Source organism: Liolophura sinensis, chromosome 13 (assembly GCF_032854445.1).
Source record: "Liolophura sinensis isolate JHLJ2023 chromosome 13, CUHK_Ljap_v2, whole genome shotgun sequence".
NCBI lineage: Eukaryota > Metazoa > Mollusca > Polyplacophora > Chitonida > Chitonidae > Liolophura > Liolophura sinensis.
Genome location: NC_088307.1, coordinates 13246230 through 13252829, shown reverse-complemented (window position 1 = coordinate 13252829; position 6600 = coordinate 13246230).

The following is a 6600-nucleotide window of genomic DNA, read 5'->3' as shown; positions in this document are numbered from 1 at the left end:
ATATATATATATATATATATATATATATATATATATATATATATATATATATATATGTGATCAAATATCATATAATCATACATTTTCGTGCACAAACAAATGATATAAATATACAGGCATATAATTTCCCACCACATGTATTATCATCATACATATCTCTAAAACCTGGGAGAAGCGTGTACGTGTATGGAATTAGATATGAAACTTTAAAATTGTACATACGAAATTATTACGAATGTTGAACTCCTATAATTACTACTGCCATCAATATTGCGCATTGTGACGTCCATCCTGGAAACGTAACGTAGGGACATGTGTACTGCAGGCAGCAGTTGAGACAGTTAGCATCTTCCCTTAGCAATACACGGCAAATTCGCTGTTGTTGATTTGTTCCATTAAATTCTGTCACTTGACATGAAATCTGGGCTAAACTATAACTTACACCTCATCTTAACTTATTCTGGTTATAACACAGTTGAGTTTGACGCCGAACAAACCCCTGACTCCCCTCAAATAAAATTACTGGGATAGGCTACGCTGACCTGCCATTTCTTCTAAAATCTTTCCGATGTAAGTCTATACCTTAAACCATTATATTAATGATTGCTGAAAACACTGAAATTGAACTGACAAATTGTATCAGACGCACACAAAGCCAGAAAAATGACCTGTAAAACATCCAGCCAAGTTGTATTTCATATGACTTGTCACTTCAAAGCCTTTTCACAATAATGTTCGTACTACAAACTGAAATGCTGACACATTTATCGTAAAACTGCTTCTGCGACGTGGTTAACATGTTAAACGGCCCAAAATAAGCTGAAATGTTGACACATTTATCGTAAAACTGCGACGTGGTTAACATGTTAAACGGCCCAAAATAAGCTGAAATATGGTATTTGATTACTTCTCTATGTATGTCAGAAATGGCTTTGTGGATAAAGAAATTCAGTTCATAATACATAGCCATACACAATTCGTAAAAAAGGTGTTCATAGTCGTTTAAGACATGTATGCATACGCAAAACGTGCCCTGACAAAATGTGCAGGAAGATCTCTGAGGAGGAAAACGGCCAATTTTTCATCTACGACGAAACAAGAAAAGAACATTTCTACACTACAGTTTGCATTAATTAAAGGCTAAAAATCACTTTACACAATATAGCATTAAAAAGACTAGAAAGTTTGCACGGGTGCATGAAATAAGTACTGTTGGTTTGAGAAAAGATGTCAAGGAATACGCTGTGAAGTGTTTGTTTTTAGCTATAAAGTATACAATACAAAAGATTTCTAGCCCATATTTCCTGGAGTCGGTTTTCTTCTCATCGAATAGAAAGTCTCATGATGTGAATGGGATTACAATTATTTCGTTTCCGTGGATCGGTCAAGAGACAGGATATCAATGAAAGATAGACTAATTCACTTTAAAAAGTGTCCCCTGTAACCCATCAAGCTGTACAACCGTATGGGGATTCTATGCGTACCATAATAAGACTATTAATATTTCTCACTGCCGGTTCAGATCCCGATATTTGCCACACTGGCAGGCACAAACATTTTCAACAATTCAGGATCTATCCGGTGTATGTTGGGTTTCATTTGTTCATCGGAAAACCTACAACCAAAGTGATCTTCGTCTTTTTTGCTAGTCACATAATGAAAAAGCCGCCTTAATTTTCCTGGTGATCAGTCTATATGATATAGAAGATTGCTCTTGCCACATCAGTTAGCCTTAGTAACTTGCCTTAGTCTTGTAGACAGCTCCAGAACGTGCTCTAGTATATCAAAGATGACTTAGATACAATAACATGGCCGATCCCAGTTGACGATCCAAAAACGACATGCCTAATTTTGTCTTCCTGTTACAGTTAAGTTCAAAACAGATATGCCATATACTGTATAGACTAGTCTCATGGGTGTTCTGTTCATGCTAGTTCAGGATGAATGGGGATATGCTCTCTTGACCGCTGAACAAACAACGAATCATGGAACAAGTTGTTCGCGGTCCTCAGCTACGCGGTAAACATATATTCGTTAAGTATAGTCCAAATGCCATTAAGTAAAACCTAAAGAAGCGGAACTTTTGAAGCGAAAATATCTTCCATGTAAACAAGAAAATGTTCTTAAAACCTTTACAGTTTTTCGTTGAAAACCTATACAACCTAACTTGTCTGACAAAATAATTCTTGTACCCAACACATTTACTTTCAAGAATGGTCCATTCCTCAACTATATACATATCTACAACTATCTTACACAATTCATTGGGCACAAAACGTATTACTAAAATACTCATCAAATATATTATGATTTAATCAACCACAAAATGGTTATTACATAGGCATTATTTCTAAACCCATATTCACACCTGTCAATCATCCACTTGGCCAATCATATTTTACAATAATAACATTATTGCAATCGAGTTAGCCGCACCTCCAATTTCCCACCTGACCAGATTACACAATGTTCATATGGCGTAATATATACACTGCTTTGTAACAGTCAGCAAATATATTATGATTATAAAATGGAATCAAAAAACAGTTAAAATATAGGCGTCATGTCTCGCGGACGTTCAAATCAGCCAGCATAATAAACCAAATCCTGCAACATTTCAGCAGTCTCGCGAGTTCACGCAGGTTTAGACGAGTTAAGGTGGGGTCTTTGGCAAACGAACTGGTAAAAGACGTTACTTTACGGTAGCTACTAACGGCGCTGTTGTGCCGACAAATCCAACAATGCAAAATGTATCATTCAATTTACCAACTTTTGTACGCCCCCCCCCCCCCACCACACACACACACACACACACACTCCCAGATGTGTTAGTTGGAGGGTGCCCCACCCTGTTTCGTCCAAACCTGTGTGAATTGACGAGACTCCTAAAAAACTGATTCCGCTTATACTCCCGAAATCTAAGCTTCCTTACCACAGATTAACAAATGCACCAATAATAAAAGCTGAATTACCAATTCTACCTAATTAATTAATTAATCATAATTTTGATTATTCGATGTACATGACTGGCTGAAAAGTTCAACACGGGCAAGACACCAGTAGTTACCTTGCTGTATAGGTTAAGTTAAAAAAAAAACAAACACCAACCACAACCGATACAGCTGCATAAATACATAAACCCATACTGCTGGGAACATCAACTCCTTGGCCCGTATTTAGCAAACGTCTGAAGACTCAAGTCAAAAATTCAAACGCAGCTACAAATATTTTTTTTTTGCTCTAGACAGTTTAAAATTTGTACATATTTTTTTGGACTGCAGAACAACGTACCGACTCCCATTTGAATTCTTTCCTGTTCGGAGTTCGGCTTTTGAAGGGCTTGCAAGTTATGACTTAAGTCTTAAGTTGTTTGATAAGTACGGGCCCTGATGATATCAACTAATACAGCTGGGGGTATAAACCGTTACGTTTCAGATATGTTTCTTCCGTGTCGTGTTACAGCTTTTGGTGTAACTGGGCCTAAAAGTCGCCACAGTATAAAACCAAGAGCTGAGTGTACTGGCCAATTTTTCAACTTCTAAAACAAATGACATTCAATAATATCAGACGTAGTGTAAGCCACAGTGCACAAATAGAATGAATGGATGAGAGAGTACAGTAATGGATTACATTATCCTGGAGAATACCATGGGTAATCGGGTCCAAGCTGAAAATCGACCAATGTTTCTCTGACGATGCACGAGTAATACACACCATTAGTTTGAGCACAAAACCTCCCCACAAAATGCATTAATTATCAACAGACTGTACAGCCTGGGCTCTAATTACTTCAGGGGGAAAAAGATGGTTTCCATGGCAAACTGCATGATTTCTCGAATATAAAGACATTTCAGAGACAACCAAGTTATTTTATGAAAAGACGCCATTCACAGCTGCTATAATTTGTCACCTGTGGTGTTGTTAGACCTACACATACAATAAAATGTACATACCTAACAGACACTGTTATGTGTCCATCATTCAACCCATACTAAGAAGACCTGCTTTGTCTATTGGAAGACTAACCACATGTATCAGTTCTACCATTGTTGTAAAACTAATGTATGAAAAATCACATTTTTTCACCATCCCAATCTGTCAATTACTAAAACCATTCATTAATAAACAGTTCGTCATTAAAATACATCGTTTGATTCACTTCTGATAATAAACATTACCCAAACTTTGAACAACGCCATGTGTTGATGTTGTTTAAAAATACAGATTAATACTGTCGTGAAATACACACGATTAATGTATGTGAGGTCTGCTTTAAAATGTTGAAATCGACAAAAATCAGCACTTCGCCCATTTAGCTCCATGTTATTTATCACCTTTCCCTTGTGAGGAGCCCGGGTGCTGAAAGCTATGAGTACGGTTCATTCGCTATATGCTGTTAATGAAGTTACGCTAGACGCATAGTTCAATTGTAAAATGGGCACCATGGCCCAGGAGGCGAAACATTGCACGGCTGACAACGATCTCATAAAACACTTATTTTAAATAGATGTAGAAAACGATTATAGCTTCACAACGGCAGTTATATGACAGGTGAAAACCTGAAAAGTAAAATGTGTATTTATCAAATCTGTCTGGAAAACACTGGTAATTAATATGCCATGTTATACTGATTATCAGCTTGGGAACACGAATCAACAAGTTAACATGTAGCCATGTTTCAACAATATGTGATTTGTTTTTGAGCAATTGGAGCCTGCATCCTCAGCAAAAACCCAGTTAAATAACTTATTATCAAATTTGATGCACACCTAAACCAACGTCCAGTCTTGCCCACCTTAAACGAACATAAAATACATTATTATTTATTTGACTGGTGTTTTGCGCAGAATATTTCACTTATATGACCGCGGCCAGCATTATGGAAACCCCGCAGAGCCCGAGGGAAATCCACGACCATCCGCAGGTTGATGCCAGACCTTTCCACTTACGCCCAGTGAGGAAGCCACTGGCCATAAGCTGGACTTGAACTCCCACTTACCGCATAGGTGTGAGGCTCCGCTACCGAGCTAACCATATGAGCCACCTAAAATACATTATAAATAAATCTTTATTTCTGTGCTCACGCTCACAAATATTTAGCGTTCGTTTTTGGGTTAGTACCTGATATGTCTATTTATGATCAATAATAACCCGAATATCGACTCCTACAAAATGTGAGTAGGTCAAACAGTGCCTGGCTGAGACGTTGAAAACAACTTACCCGCCTTTTCACCAGAACGATACTGATAGCATTCACATGTTATCCGGCAAATCTACGGTTTGCTATATACATCAGCAGTTTTAAACTGTTTCAGACTTATAGATCGGTTGTGATAAAATAAAGACAAATTTCTAGGCATCTCCATGTTAATCTTTTTCGCTCTGATGAACTTTCAAAACTCATACCTAAGAGGAACGGCCAAGAGGTAAAGTATAAAGAGATTTTTGCATGTAGTCTTACATGCAGTTTTAGCTGTAGTCCTGAATTTAATCACTAACATGTCATTTAAGTTTGGGTATGTAAGCATTAATGAAACCAACCTTTATGTGGAGAGCAGCCATTTTTCATGGGCTAATTTGAGACTTTCGCTTCCCCCCCCCCCACCCCCACCTCCTTAGGAAATGGTTCCACCCATGCCCCTGTGTACCCAAAGCTGGCAAGAACGAAAAACATCATAAATCTAACTATCCATAAACACTTTGTAGGCAGGGAAAAACACTGGAGATTTTCACACAGTAAAAGATTCGCATATTTTGAAAATAAAACATTTCTAAACTAAGTTTCTTTCGTACTGCCACGTGTGACCACAGCAGAAATATCTCAATATTTAAGTAGGCTTTAGTAAGAATACTGTTGATAATCTGCCTGCTGAATGCTTAATATTTGTCTATTGATTTAATAATTGGTGTTTAATGCCCTGATCAAGAACTGGACGTTCCTCAACCTTTTCGCATCTGAGAGAGCAAATTTCAGCGCAATTTATGCACACTTTTAATTTCATTTTGGAGACAAAACTACCTTGGTTGGGTTGGCCAATTTTAGGGTTTCACAAAGAGTATAATTTTATCAATCTACACAGAACAGTGCCCTTAAGAATATACTTGGATAAACATACTGCAAACATGTAAAAATGTTCAAGAATTACAGTATTTGGTGCGTTGTATTACCATATAATATCTATCGGGTTGCAACAAGTGTCATGCCAAAGCTGCATGAATGAATATTCACATTACCTGTAATGTAAAAACCTGTGTGAGCATTAACACTTGTGCTCCAAGTGTTTGTCTAAGTGTTTAATGTACATGTTAACAGATGGTGGCACTACACATGTATAGTCACCAAAATATAGCCACCTTCATGTACCATGACTTCAATATCCCATGTTATATTACTTATTTTATGCTAAGTTGACCACAATAACCATGGAATATTTATGATGTCATGATAAGGTTGAAAAACCCTGGCTTCATTATAATGGCATAGCTATCTAGAGTCACAAAGAGCGTGAGTTTTCAAGTTTGTGTACGTTAGGGTCAGGTTATGGCCAAATGTGGAACGGGAGGTGCATTAACACGTCTTCGGTAGTAGAAACCAAAAAT